The following is a 15,583-nucleotide window of genomic DNA, read 5'->3' on the forward strand; positions in this document are numbered from 1 at the left end:
AGAAGTTTCTCAGACTGTGGATGTGTTTCTTCATGGAGCCACTGGCTGTGGGGAGGATGGAAAAACCAGGTGGAGGAAGGCATTCTTAAAGTCCTTGTGTGATGTGAACCCTACCAGAGGAGATGAGCACCAAGTCATTAGTGAGAAGCCGAAGCACGTCATATCATACGTGAGCTGTGGCAGCTTAGGGCGTATGCTGGCCTTCAAGAGCATCTGTCTACACCTAGGTTGCTTTGGGATCTCAAGTTCAGCTCTTTCCTCTCTGGACATAACTGCCTCTAAAGTGGGACTGATGATTTTTCAAACAGAAAGGCCTTTTCAGATTTCACTTTAAATGCCAGTATCATCCCCAGTTGCTCTTTTCTGTCCCACTAAAGGCCAATCATAGTGAAACAGTATCAGCTCCAAACCAGACTTACAGATGGAAACTATCTGAACAGGGTTCAGCTTTTTTTTTTGTTTTTTTTTTTTTTTTTTGAGTTGTAGTGAAGAGCCAAACAACAGATGAAGAAATCAGACTGTGGGTCCAGAAAAAAGAACAGGTGACACAGAGAAAGACCCACCATCTACAGTGAGTAGCATGGGGTGTAAGAGGAGGCAGGCAGCAAGCCGCCGTGCCAAAGGTTGGCATGGTCCAAAGATGCCCACGTGGCATCTCCACAAAGATGGCCAAGATGGAATACAGCAGAGGGAGAGAGCCGAAAGATTCCTCACTTAGCAGTCAACCCCCTGGGGAGGCAGTATTGGTAACACATCCTGGGATTTTCCTCCAGTGATTCAAACAGAACATCTCTGCCCCCGAGGTCTGGCACTTCGGACTTGAATCCTATCACCATGACCACCACACCCTGTGAGCCTCCAGGGTCTTCCCCCGGTGTCCGTGAATTCATAAGGCCTATATTTTAATCATCTTCTCTAGTGACTTGTATTTCACCTTCATTGTGTTGACTAACATAGAAAACCCAACAGTCACCTTGGGTCTCTGTTCACCTCTACCCTCATTGCCAAAGTGAACTTCTGAAGATTTTAGTTAGAAAGATTGTGTTACATTGCTATAAAAAAAAAAAACATAAGAGAGAAATCAACTTAAGAGAGGACAGATGTTTTTAGGCTCATTGACTAGGAAATTTAGTTCACTATCACTTGTTTCTGGGTTTCTGGAGCTGTGGGAAGGCTGTTACTCATGGGAGAAGTGCAAGGTATAAGAAAGCTGCCTGGAATATCAAATGGCGGAGAAACACTTAAAGACAAGCTCAACATCCTTAGTCATCAGGGAAATGCAAATCAAAAGGACCCTGAGAATTCACCTCACACCCATCAGAATGCTAAGATCAAAAACTCAAGTGACAACACATGCTGGAGAGGTTGTGGAGAAAGGAGAACCCTCCCCCATTGCTGGTGGGAATGTAAACTTGTACAACCACTTTGGAGATCAATCTGGCTCTTTCTTTGACAATTAGGAATAGAGCTTCCTCAAGATGCAGCTATACCACTCCTAGGCATATATCCAAAATATGTTCAAGTATACAGCAAGGACATTTGCTCAACCATGTTTATAGCAGCTTTATTCATAATAGCCAGAATCTGGAAACAACCCAGATGACCCTCAATTGAGGAATGGATACAGAAATTGTGGTACATTTATACAATGGAATACTACTCAGCTATTAAAAACAAGGAAATCATGAAATCTGCAGGCAAATGGTGGGAACTAGAAAAGATCATCCTGAGCGAGGTATTCCAGAAGCAGAAAGACACGTATGGTACATACTCACTTATAAGTGGTTATTAGACATATAACATAGGATAATCATGCTAAAATCTGTACACCTAAAGAAGCTAATCAAGAAGGAGGACCCTGGCTAATATGCTTAATCCTCATTCAGAAAGGAAACAGGATAGACATCGGAAGAAGGTGAAAACAAGGAACAAGACAGGAGGAGCCTACCACAGAGGGCCTCTGAAAGACTCTATCCAGCAGGGTATTAAAGCAGATGCTGCGACTCATAGCCAAACTTTGGGCACAGTGCAGAGAATTTTATGAAAGAAGGGGGAGATAGAAAGACCTGGAAGGGTCTAGAGCTCCACAAGGAGAACAACAGAACCAAAATTTCTGGGCACAGGGGTCTTTTCTGAGACTGATACTCCAACGAAGGACCATTCATGGAGATAACCTAGAACCCCTGCACAGAGGTAGCCCGTGGCAGCTCAGTCTCCAAATGGGCTTCCCAGTAAGGGGAGGAAGGGGTTGTCTCTGACATGAACTCAGTGGCTGGCTCTTTGATCACCTCCCCCTGAGGGGGGACCAACCTTACCAGGCCACAGAGGAAGACTATGAAAGATAGTCCTGATGAGACCTGATAGGCTAGGGTCAGATGGAAGGGGAGGAAGTCCTCCTCTATCAGTGGACTGGGAAGAGGCATGGGAGGAGATGAGGGAGGGAGGGAGGGCGGGATTGGGAGGGGACAAGAATGGAGGCTACAGCTAGGATATAAAGTGAATAAATTGTAATAAATGAAAGATTATATTAAAAAAGAAAAAAAAACAACAAAAAAGAAAGTTGCCTGGGGCTGGAGAGATGGCTCAGTGGTTAAGAGCACTGTGTGCTCTTTCAAATGGACCCAGGTTCAATTTCCATGCAACCCAAATAGCAGCTCACAACTGTCTGTAAGGTCAATTCCAAGGGATCTGACACCTTCACACTAAAGCACATTAAAAAAAGAAAAGAAAAGAAAAGAAAAGAAAGCTGCCTGTGCTGTGTTGGCAGAAAGCACGTGCAAGGACCTGGAATAAGACATACCGTTATGGAGCGCACCTTGGTAACCTTCCTCCAGTTTTTAGTTTTTACCCCCTGCCAATATTTCCATCTATCTATAACTCCTTCATCAATCCACTTACTGATGAGGTTAAAGCCACACCTTTATGACTAGTCATTTTAAGAGGTTCTAAACTATGCTTTCAAATCTCAGTCTTCCTTGGAGTAACCAGTGAAAAATGGATCTTAGTTAAAAGTACCAACGGGCCCCAGTCTAGGTTCCATCTTCTTACAGTCAGCCCTATCACCCTAGAACCCATGCTTCAAGCATCCATCACAGCCTTCAGCAAACATATGGGGAAGACTGCAGATTCAATCCAGTACAAGAAGAGATGGAAGAGAGCTGTTACCTCTATGGTGAGTATAACAATGTTTTATATGTACAGGTGCTTGCCTTCAGGATTTTTCAAGGGGTGAAATCTTCTGTAGCACCCTACTAACATGTGTCTCTGTCATCCTGAGGACTGGCCTCTAAGATACTTACTTACCCACTTGTGAAGAAAACCTCTATTTTTGTCGATACTCTCATTCATCGTTTGTGAAACTTCTTGCCCCCTTTGATGAGCAGTTATTTCAAGAAATTCTGACCTATGCTTTAATGTCTCAGGCTTCCTTGCGGTGATAGGAGAAAAAAAAAAGAATCTTAGTTAAAAAGACCAAGTGATCCCCATTCTGGGTTCTGTCTCCCTGCAGTCTGCCCTATCACCCTTTCGCCCGTGCTTCAAGCAGCCATCACAGCTGTACACCGTGCGGTAAGCTGGCTTCTCTCTCTCCAGAAGGGCTCTCACATCTCCTTTGGGTGACCTCTGCCCTCGGCGCCACCATAAAGCTCGGTGCATATCGGCTCGGCTGCGTCCGGTTTTCCAGCCTTCCTCGTCTTTGAAAATGAGTCCATCTCCTGCAGGGAAGAGCCTCGGAAAACAGAGACAGCCTGGGTGTCCTGGGGTTGTCATTAACATCTGTGACAGAGAGCACTGAGGACAGGTTCCCTTCACAGGGCGTGACTTTGAATAGAGGGTCTTTGAAGTCTTCTCTTAATTTCTCCAGACACCTGATCAGTCAGCAGGCCACGACCAGGGATCCAGACAGGATGCTATACCTGAACAGAGAGAAAATGTGTGCTTAAAAGTAATCCAGAATTATTATGAGAGTGGTCTTCCCATTGAAAAATACCAGCTTCAGGCTGGGGAGGGGGCTCAGCTGGAAAAGGCCTGTTCTGTACAAGTCTAATAACCTGAGTCTGATCCCAGGGACCAACCAAAGGTGACAGGAGAGATCTGACTCTTCAAGATTGCCTTCTGGCATGCACATGTTTACTTATTAATAAAAAATAATAATTAAAAAAATCAAACATTTGAATTTTTGCAGCTCAATTTTCTGAAGCTAGGGCTAAACAGAAACAAAAAAAACAAAACCTTTAAAAGAGTTACCAAAGTCGAAAACTTAAACTTCTTTATTTATTTTTAAAATTATCACTGAAATTTGCAGAGCCCAAAATAAAAGATCTGTTTTTCAGCTATCTGTCTCAAAGCAAGAGGCCACTGATTGCTGAAGCACTTGGGTTTTTATACTCCGAATTGAAAAGTGTTCTAAAACCTCTAAAGGTCTGACTCCTCCCATAGTGGAATCAGGAATGAGTGACAAGTTTGTTAGAATAGGAAAGCAGGGAGATAATTCACACTTCTTACTTAAAACTATGTTTTAAAGATATTCCTCTACAGCTGGGATACAAAGTTAATAAAATGTAACTAATAATAATAAAAAGATATTCCTCTGGAAAGAGACAAAACTGTGCATAGGGAAGAGCTGAAGAGTCCCTGGGTTAAGCAAACACCTTCTCCGTTATGGTGGTCTGGGAACGCTGCTGAGTGGGTCTACTCTAACGGGAACACTGTTCTGGGTGAAACGTCTGCTTTTGCCCCTTGCCGTTATTCAGAACACGGCCTGATGCTCCCAGGACAAGGATCTGTGTGCACAACGGAATGCCATTACCTCAGGCCTCCGCTTCCCACCCAAACCTTTCCCCCTCTTTCCCACGTGATGAAGGCTGTTGCAGCTGCTGGCCGTCGATGAGAAATCCTCCCATTTGCAGGGAACTCGTCACCTGGCTTCATGATTCCCTCCTGCTCCTCCTCCCCGATACTAACTTCCCCTTCCTCCAAAAGGGAAATGTTTTTGGCCAAGGATCCTTAACAGCGCGTTCCCTCAAAGAAGGGTAATGGGGACAGCAAGAAGTAGGGATGGCGAGTTCTCTCTTCCCAGCCATGCTCATCCAGATGGTTTTGCAACGTTAGAGCTTTACTGGTGCCTACTGCTCTGTAAGTAAATCACTTATGATGTTTAACTGGTGACATCAATGCCTTCTCATTCCCAGTGGATTTGGGGTGTGGAGAAAGGGTACTTAAGAGTGCCAAAATCCTGAGGCCATGACACTAATCTAATTAGTAACTCTCAGCTTCCCCTTAATTCTGAACTCATTTAGTTGTCCCAATTTTTCATTTAGCTCAAAGTTAATTTATCAGTTAAAATGATGTAAGTGGTGAATAATACCTAATTAACTGCAGTGGGAGCGGGAGCTGCCAGAGGGGGAAAGGTGGCCATATTGCTTTCCACAAGCTCAGAGCTAAGCACACTTCAACGTGCTCATCAAAGCACCGGTCATGGGTCAAAACTGGGACTCAACAAGAAAAATGCTCACCTAACATAAGTGAAGCCCGGGTTCCACTTCACGGCCCTGAAAAAAACGGGCACAGTGGTGCAGGCCTGTAACCCTACAACTTGGGAGGGAAAGGCTGGAGGATCAGAAGTTCAAGGTCATCCTCAGCTACACATGGGGCTCAGGGGCAAGTCGGGCTACATCGTGAGACCCTGTCTCAATAATAATAATAATAATAACAATAACAATAATAATAGGGCTGCAGAGATGGCTCAGAGGTTAAGAGCACTGGATGCAGTATCCAAGTAGGTTCCCTAATAAGGTGAACAGGGGCTGTCTCTGACCTGAACTCAGTGGCTGGCTCTTTGACTTCCTCCCCCTGAGGGGGAGCATCCTTGCCAGGCCACAGAGGAAGACAATGCAGACAGTCCTGATGAGACCTGATAGGCTAGGGTCAGATGGAAGGGGAGGAGGTCCTCCCCTATCAGTGGACTAGGGAGGGGCATGGGAGGAGATGAGGGAGGAAGGGTGGGATTAGGAGGGAATGAGGGAGGGGACTACAGCTGGGATACAAAATGAATAAACTGTAATTAATATAAAAAAATAAAAATAAATAAATAAATAAAAGAGCACTGGCTATTCTTCAAAGGTCCTGAGTTCAATTCCCAGCAACCATATGGTGGCTCACAACCATCTAGAGTAAGATCTGGTGCCCTCTGCTGGCACATAGGCATACATGCCACACAGAATACTATATTTAAAATGAATAAATACATCTTTTTAAAAAATAATACTAAGGAAAATAAAAATGAGACACTATTTAGCTGGTGTCAGGCTGTCTATCTAGCCCTAGGGGTGGCAATGAGTCTTACTGGCCTCTGCTCTTCTCCAGCCAGGTCAGTCTTAAAGGGGCAGCAGAGAGAGAAGGGCTGCCTCCACCTGGGAGTCTGACTCATGTGCTGATGTGCTGAGACGCTGACCAGCATTCTCTGGAGTTCTTCCACTCTTTGTGTGGCTCCCAGCAGGACTTCAGAGAATCACCTTGTAGGATGCCACACGGTGCTGCCAATGACACAGCGGCTGGCTGGCTTCCCCAGGAGGGACGTCCAACGGAACACAACCTGAACGCATCGTAGCAAGAAAGGCTGCCAATAGTTCTAGTGTTTGGATATTTGCAAAAAGCCACCATGAGACAGATTACCCTGTTGTGTCTCTGTAACAAAGACTTGGCTGCTCTCTGGGTCGAAAGATGCTCTGCTTGGTTCAGGTTCGGAGCATAGGGGTGTTGGCGGAGATCACCAGAGTTAAGGCTTCTCTGAGGCGGCAACACCGTTCAGACAGAAACTCCCTAGGACATCAAAGGGGCAAACAGACAGCTACCCAGGTAGGAAAGAGTTGTCCAGATGGATGGACAGGGTGACCGGTTCTTAGGATCTGGTTTAGAGTCTAATCTGGCTCATCTCAGTAAGATTTTATTCAGGCATTGGGAATCCATTTCATGACCCACTGGTTCCTTTTGAAGACCAGTGATAGGAATTATATCTTTTGTTGTTGTTGTTGTTATTGTTCATTCATTGGTCTGGTAATGGTTGTGGTAAACAGTTTTGACTACCTTATTGTGGTTCTCCTCCTGTCTGGGGGCTGTCTCCCACCAGCCCACAAGGTCAGGAAGAGCATGCCTGAAATGGCTGGCGAGCAATGCGCAGGGATCACACACCCTGGGGACCACTGAAGAGAGCTAGTTCAACTTTAATTCCAGAGAACAAAGGCTGTATACTCCTTGGGGAGTGAGTAGGGGGCTCCAAGGATAGATGTACATAATTGGTTGGTACTAGGCCCTTCAAAGATGCTTGATTTGCATTAAACAACATGTCCCCCTCATACGAATGGGAACACAGTACCTAATTATGCTATAGGTGCCAGAAGGGGAGAATTAACAGGGAGCTATGTCAAAGGCTGTATATCAAATGTAGTTAGGGGCATCTATGTCTAGAGACATAGATGAAGTCAGGCAGAGAGTAGGAGGCCCTGCTGGAGAGAGGGAGTCCTGCACCTTAAAGCTGAGCTCAGAATGGCTATCTGGGCTGGGAGGACAGCAGCCTCCAACAGCAGGGTCCTTCTGACAACCTAGGTAATAGAAAATTCTGAAGTTGTTTTTTGTTTGTTTGTTTGTTTAGTTTTTACTTCAAAAGAGCAACACTGGGAAGGAAGACTCTGTCTTCCAGTCTTAGAGACAGATGTATGAGAAGGTCATGTTTAGGGCTGTTTGTACATCTGATCACAGAGGGTAGCATGGGACACTGGTGGTTTGGCAGGGTGACTCTTTGGACAGAACCGTTCTTAAAGAGGGCTGAAACCAGCACACAAGTTCTGTTCAGCCGAAGCAGATACAAAGGAACTCCAGGAACAAAATGGCTGGGACAGAGCTGTAAACGCAGTGGCAGCGCACTGGCCTACCACTTGTTCAGGGCACTGGTTCAATCCCCAGAATCACCAATGCCCCCAGGAAGGACAAAGAGGAAGAGGAGGAGGCTATGCAGTTAAAGATGGCAATACAATTAAAAAGCACAAAAGCTGGTAGCATGCACCAGGATGGTACATGGTGGCCCAGCAATAGCCTTCGGTAGGTGGGAAGACGAGAGGACCACATGCCCAGTCAGTGAGCATAAATAATTTCCACAGACGTCTTAGCGGCGGTCACCAGACGGAACGTGGAGGTCTGGGTGATAAAGTAGTCACTTACGGTGCTGGGGCAACAAGGCTGGAGGCTAGGCCCCGGCATCTAGCAACGACAACATCTCGTTGCTTATGAATGTGTTCTTGAGGTTTCCTCGTGGCGCTTGGGGACACTGTTCTGGAGTCTAGTGAACAAGGAACCCACGGCATCCTCAACTGTCCCTCTCTAGGGAAAGGTGAGTCACTCCTTCAGGCTCAGTCACGGGCAAGGACTACCAAGAGCACTGCCAGGCTCCTATTCAGCTACCAAGAAGCTGCTAGAAAAAGCTGCCCTCCTCTCGGGCTCTTCAGCGCTCTCACTGCTGGGCATGCTTGCCACAGGGATATGCTTTACCAGTGAGCATGCTCTATTTACTGGTGATGGACTGCTTTATTGCTTGGCCACTTCTTTTTTTTCTCTCCAGCAATCCTCTTGGTCCCCAGGACCTGTCCCACATCCCTCCCACAGTTAAGATTCTTTTCTATGACTCCAATTCCATTTAATTTTTTAGAAACTGAACCCTTATTTTGTTTATGATCTGCTTTTTTTCTCACAGTTATAAAGATCAGACTCAAATATCTTGCTTCTTATTATCTTCTCTAAGGATGGCCTTAACAGTCGAGACTTGAACTCAACTGATACAAAATCTGATCTATAACATTTAAAGAGCCGGTGGGTGTGTCAACGTGAGGTGCCCCGCTCGGAAGTTATCGTGGCTGGGTGTAAAGATCAGTTTAAACCTGCACACCTCATTCCACAGGAACCCTTCAGAGGGAGTTGAGGACAAGCACAAGCTGTTATAACTCTTTAGTATTTCTAGGGCCTCAAAATCTAAATCTTGGTTGGAGTTTTGGGCAGCCCTAACCTTCTGCCTGTTCTCTAGCTCCCTTATTAACATCCGTGCCTGCCGCTCACCCAGCAGCTTCCATCCACACAGGCAGACATCATGCAATGTGGTCACAGATGGCCTCATGTGGCCTGGGAAGCTCACTGGGCTCCGAGGTGCCCCCATGTTTTTGAATGCCCTAAGCTAGGCCAGTACTTGGTGGCCAATCCGAGAACCTTCCCTCTTATTCCAGGTCTCCCTTGCGGGCAGCAGAGCTAAGAGAACTGTGTCAGAAAAACACGGGTCAACAGGTTGTAAATCACTGTTTACAATTTCCCTCTCACATTTCAGCGAGAGGCCACCTGCGTCCGCAGAATGTCCTCACTGTCATCCAAGAACAGAAACTGAAGGCATGCGGGCACTGGGGATTTCCTGCCCTCTTGTCCATTTCCAGCTTCACAGGACTCAGTAAATAAACTGCCTTCTCGTTGGTCATGAAATCCCAGCCTAGAAACAGTGATGTTTGTTTTCTAAAGAACGACTTTCCACTGCAGATGTTGGTACCTTAACCATTGCATTCTGGAGCACAAGGAAGGGGAAAATGAACACAGTGCGTGGAAAATATATAAAAAAAAAAATTAATCCCAGATGGCTGCTGAGTTTGCACTGTCCTGGATAGGTAGAAATTGAGTGAAGCCTTACTTAATTTTAATTTCTACTGCTTCCATCTCTTGTAAACTACAACCGCAGAAATATTTTTATACAACCAAATCAACTAACATTTACTTATGCTCAGCTGTCAAGCATCTGTGCTTTGCCTTCTGATTCATTTTAAAAAGATTCAGAGTCAAAATACCAAGCCAGGCATGCAGCTGAACACTACAATCCCAGAGCTTGGGAGGTAGAGGGAAAACATCAGGAATTCAAGGTTATACTTAGCTCTATAGTGACTTCTAGAACAACATGGGAATGGAGAGCCTGTCTTAAAAAAACAAAAACAAAAAGCAAACATAAAAAATCCTAAACAAACAGAATCAACATCCAGTGTTTGTACTGCTTTATCTGAGTGTGCATTGCTCACTTCTAAAGCAAGTAGCATGCTAGCTTGCATCTTCTCAAAAGTTCTCTTGTATGCACCAAAGACAAATAGATTTTCTTTTCTTATATATTATCAATTGCTTGAAAATCATACCTCTTTAGGGCTTAACTCCTCTTTAAATCAAGATTTTACTTGTCTTGACTTCGGAGCTTTGCTCCCATTTCTCATGGCCATATTTGAAGCAAGATTATGGTGGAGCGGCTACCAACTTGTTTTTTTTTTTTTTTTGTACGGTGAGAAAGAATAAGTAGCCTGAAGCAGATATACTACCTTGAGGTAGGTAGCCATTACCAACAGACGCCTAGGATTCCCTGTGAGCTGGTGTCTTGAGTCTCAGCAACACTGTCTGGGGTTGATGTCACATTTGTACCACAGCTGAAGAGCCCCAGTGGAGCCCATATTGAAAGTACCTGGAGCCAGAATGACTGCACCCAACCAGTCGCTGGAGAGGGATGGCCAATGGAACATAACTTGAATATGTTTTAGCGAGAAAAGCTGCCAACAGTTTTTGTGTCTGGATATTTGCAAAAAGTCACCATGGACAAATTCTCCTCGTGTTTCTCTGTAACAAAGACTTAGCTGCTCTCTGAGGAGAAAGATGTACTGCTTGGTCCAGATTCAGACCTTGGAGGTTTTGGTGGAGAGCTCCAGAATTCAGGCTTCTCTGAGATGTCAGGACACTCTCAAGACACCCAGAGCTGGAGAGGACAGAAAGGGCCTGTGCTGTTCCAGCCAGTCTCCATTGTCTCAGGAAGCTGCATCCCCACCAGCAGTTACTCCTGAAACAAGAGAGAGAGAGAGAGAGAGAAGCTCTGTAGTGGGCCTCTGGAGTCCTTGCTACTCACGATGCAGAGGATGGAGGATTATAGCACTTGAGCCCAAGCCTGGAGAACAAATGAGATTGTACACTGAAAGTACAGAGGCATAAGAAGACATGATATGAATGCGGGATCCAAGGTGAACCCCATCATTCCTCTCTGCACATTGCCCCCTTGTCTTTACTTGTTTTTGTTGTTTTGTTTTGTTTTGTTTCAAGACAGGGTTTCTCTGTGTAGCCTCAGCTGTCCTGGAACTCTCTAGACCAGGCTGACCTCAAGCTCACAGAGATTCACCTGCCTCTTCCTTCCTCCCTCCCTCCCCTCCCCTCCCCTCCCCTCCCCTCCCCTCCCCTCCCCTCCTTCCTTCCTTCCTCCCTTTCTCCCCTCCCTCCCTCCCTTTCTCCCTTCCCTCCCTCCCTCCCTCCTTCCCTCCCTCTCTCCCTCCCTCCCTCCTTCCTTCCTTCCTTCCTTTCTTCATACCAGCCTGGATCTCACCAGGCTAAACTCAGAGATCCATCTGCTCCTACCTCCCAGGCATTGGAAATAAAGTTATACCCCACCACCGTCCATCTACTTGTCTTAAGAAGAGCAGGATGTGTCTTTTCTCAACTTTCCTCTCTCCAGCCACAGAGTGAGAAACAAGCTCCCTCTCCAAGCTGCATAAGCCCCTGTCTCATGCTTGGCTTCTGAGACACGCCCTCCCCCTGCCCTCCAGTGTTTCTGGGTTCTGCCCCTGATATCTGAGCTCATGTTTCTTTCTGAGCTCTTGTTTTCTTTCTCATCTTTCCTGAAGTACATGCTTCAGTAGCTTGAAGCAAGAATAGTCTTACTTTTCTAGAAAAGTCTCACACTTCCTGGCTTGTTTGACTATTTAAGCAACAACGTCTACAGCCTCATACTCTACTGCCCCCTCAGAGTTTTCTAAGAAAACATAAAAAGAACAATTTCAAAACCCCTTGCTGATGCCACCACCCCAGGAAGCAGTCCTCTCTTGAGTCCGGCAGGCCTATGATGCCGTTGGTGGCACTGTCCAAAGACTTGGAAGGTGGAGAGACTTCCCAGCACAGGAATTTCAAGGCCTGGGAACTGAGCACTTTTGTTGGAATGAAAGTGACTGGAAAACAAAACCAGAGCCAATGGGAGTGGGCAGAACAGCCAGAGCCCTGAGAAGCAAGAGAAGCCCAAGATGAAATAAGAAGGAGGGTGGCCCATATTCAGGAAAAAAAAAAAAAGTCTCCATTGCCTTCCTTATCATTGACGATTATGTTTCTGCATTTATTTCTTCTTCGGGCAACCTATAAGACTTCAAATAACATGTTTAAGGACTGGAGAGATTGCTCATGGGTTAACAGCACTTACTGTTCTTGGAGAGGCCCCAAGTTTGGGTCCTGGCACCCACATTGAGTGGCTCACAACGGCCTGGAACTCCAGTTCCGGGGGATCCAATTCCTCTGTCAGCCCCTGCACTTGTGCACATAACCGCATGCAGAAACACACACACATGTGTAAATAAAAATAAGTCTCTAAAATATACACTTATGTGACCTCAGAATCACAAACAGACTGAGAAAAAAGTGAAAGGCTCGAGGCCTGTATTAATCTATTGGGCAGTTTGTGTGTGCCTGTGTGCATTTGTGCTCGTGTACATGCATACATGTACATGTGGTGTGTGTGATGTGTGTGTGTGTTGAATTTTACAGGAGAGGAAAGACAAAAAAGGAGAGGTTCGTGGAAGTGGATGCAATAGAGTTAACATGCATAGCCACGGAGCAAAGACTCACAAGCAGCCAGGCCTGAAGCCTTGAATGACTGATGTGAGAGTCACCACAATCTTCTGTCTTAGTTACGAAGTGCCCTCCTCCCCAATGCTGAGGAGACTGAGGACATCAGCCTCTGTTTTCCTAAAGGTACTTCTTACAGGTATATCCACAACAATACCAAAACACCTCACACGTGGACTCGCCGCCCTTTACCCTCCTATTGACTCCAGTAACCAGGGAAGACTGAACTTGTTTTTTCAATTCCCACATGAGAGTAACAAAAGTCTATCAGTGGACAAGACAAGATGAAGAACCAGAACAGAGCACCAAGAAAAGGGCCAAACTCTTGGGAAGAGAATGACCAATGTACTTTGAAATTGCATTTTTACAGGGGGATATTTAAAAAGAAACCCATTTTGGTTCACAGACCTTGAAGAGGAGCACTGGGATGGACGAGGAAGGGTGGGGACTCAGGAAACAGAAGAGCTTGAAGGATGGAAAGATAGCAAGGGTAGGGAAGAGTGGGCGAGAGCCCAGAAAATGTAGCCCAGAGCACCACAGGGTGGGAAAGGAGAGATGCCAAAAGGGCAGTCAGGACAGATAATGGCAGCCTGGGGAAGGTGAAGCAATCATCGGGGTGGAGCCCAGCAGTAAGTGGACCAAACAAAGAGACTTAACAGTCCATCTGGGGAGAGGTTGGGAGGAAGACTGGGTGAGTAGGAAAGGGAGGATGGCCCCAGTCCAGAGAGCTGTGTATGGGGAGTCTCAGGCCAGTGACTCACTGTCCCACTTAAGAGGGCCCCTGGGCTGGGCAACTCCTTGAAGTCATGAGGAAGCTTAGCAAATTAGGAGGTTATTAAAAATCATACGGGTAGAGCCAGCTATTGTTGCCAAATATATGTAATTAATGTTGGGACAGTCCATATCAGCCCGATGGAATCTTGCCTTGTCATTGAGAACTCACGCAGGATAAGTCACTGTTTATTTTTCTCATATAAAACCCTGCGGTTTCCTTTAATGCTCAGCAGAGAGCAGCCTCCTCGGTTTCTGTCTGAGACTGGTCCACATCTTAGAAGATAGGGTCTCCCCTTAGAGGGGCTATTTAAGGTGAAGCCCCTCCCTCTGGCTCAGCTGGATTCCTAAGTCACAACACAGTGGTGGATCAAGAAGAGGAGAAGGGAGTAAAGTAGGAGTCACAGAAATGGCCCTTGAGTCTCTTCCAGAATCTTGGAAGTGGTTTTTCAGAATGTGATGTTAAAAGGGATTCTAGAACTACAAGTCTAGCCAAGAACATGTTAACATGGCTTAGTGGGAAGAGGGTCGCTCTTTTGAATGTCCTGTCAAACCCACTGCCTTGGATAGTGTATGTGAACTGTCTTATGACCGACTCCATTTTGGGGATCAGGATTATCATGATGCCCTGCTTCATTTGTATGCTATGGGCTTGGGGCAGAGTAGAGATGGTATAAATACATTAGGAACATAAGTTATAATCACTAAGAGATCAGGTGCTGAAATGATCCACATACCTTTTGATTCCCTTTTGGAATCCTGTGTGATAATGGCTTCTGATCCATGCTGAGAGGAACCTTTCAAGTTTGTAACGATTCCTCAGGGTTAATAACCTTGTGGACATTGTCTGCCGTGCCACATTCATCTGTTTTAGATATCAGGCATCTGCATGAGATTTAATTTGAAGAAAAAAGCATTCTGTTACTTGGGGGAATTCTTTGGAAGTCATTCTACAAGACTGTTTAACCTCTGGCTTTGTTTAGCTCTTGGGGACATCTGGATAATCTTTATCCAAAGGATTTGCCACTGGCAAGGTAAACAGTGACATAGTAACCTAGGAGCCAGGGTGATGATCATTCTTAAGACATGGAATTAGAAGTCATGGGGGTTTGGTCAGCCAGGTCACAGGAGGTCGCCCACCCAGGCTGTGACAGAGGAAAGCTGAACCAACCAGGCCCTCATCAGGGGATGTCTGCTGTGCAAAGGGGAAGTGAAAATGAATGCAGAGGGCTGTGTCCCAGAACTTATCTCCACCTCTGCTGGAATTCTCCTCTCTGTGATCTGGGTTCACCTCGCTCCCGAATACCTGATGTACAATTGTCTATCACATCACACAGAATTTGATCTTGTCATCTAAATACTTTATAAGTGTGTGAAGTCCATGTTCAACCCTGGCTCTTGTCCAGATTCGACACACCCCATCCACTCTACTGGTAAGGCTGTCTCATTTCAGGTTCTGCGACTGGGTAAAGACTCAGGAATCAGAGTGGACACAGGTTAAAATTTAGTACAACCATGGTAGCATTTACCTATAAGCTGCCATCCTTATCTTTACCGTCATGAGCCCATCTTCAAAAGCCAATGAGCAGTTCTTTTGTTCTGCAGAAAGACAATCAGAGCTGCTGTTGCAACTAATGTGATGTTTCACAGCACGAAAGCGAGGTCAGCGGATGAATGAACACTCTGCTTCCTGGGCCTGCACAGAAACACAGACCCACAACGTTAGCTCGGAGAGGAAGAAGAGACGGTTTCATGCTTAAGCCCGGATGAACTTGGCCTGGGGTTGAAAGGTTAGGAGGAGGGCTGGGCCACCATGGCTCTCGCGTACCATCAGTCTGGGTCATCCCTCCCGGAACTCACACCTCCCTGCGGCAGTGATGAATTTGCTGCTGCGTCAGGCATGGCAGGGAGCTGGAAACTCGATAGCTTCGCATTATGCGGTTATGTGGGAAGTCTGGTTTCTGGAACACAGTGAGGTTCCCAAGCTCTGGACTGCTTGGGTGTGTCTTTCACAAAACACTCTTTATGTGAGAAACGGACTACAGTGCTAGCTAGCATTGTTGGGATCTATTTCTTAATAGGGACATGAAACTGATCCATT

The 15,583-nt window shown here is 45.9% G+C and overlaps 1 long non-coding RNA gene across 1 annotated transcript; it reads right to left on the minus strand.

The window, feature by feature from the left end:
* Window positions 1–1,366: 1,366 nt before the first annotated feature.
* On the minus strand, window positions 1,367–15,177 carry LOC132648922 (uncharacterized). The gene is made up of 4 exons (XR_009587308.1): window positions 15,012–15,177; window positions 14,220–14,367; window positions 10,206–10,891; window positions 1,367–3,914 (listed from the first exon to the last, which is right to left on the minus strand). It is a non-coding gene; the product is annotated as an uncharacterized LOC132648922 (long non-coding RNA).
* Between the last annotated feature and the right edge of the window lie 406 nt (window positions 15,178–15,583).

This window comes from Meriones unguiculatus, chromosome 18 (assembly GCF_030254825.1).
Source record: "Meriones unguiculatus strain TT.TT164.6M chromosome 18, Bangor_MerUng_6.1, whole genome shotgun sequence".
NCBI lineage: Eukaryota > Metazoa > Chordata > Mammalia > Rodentia > Muridae > Meriones > Meriones unguiculatus.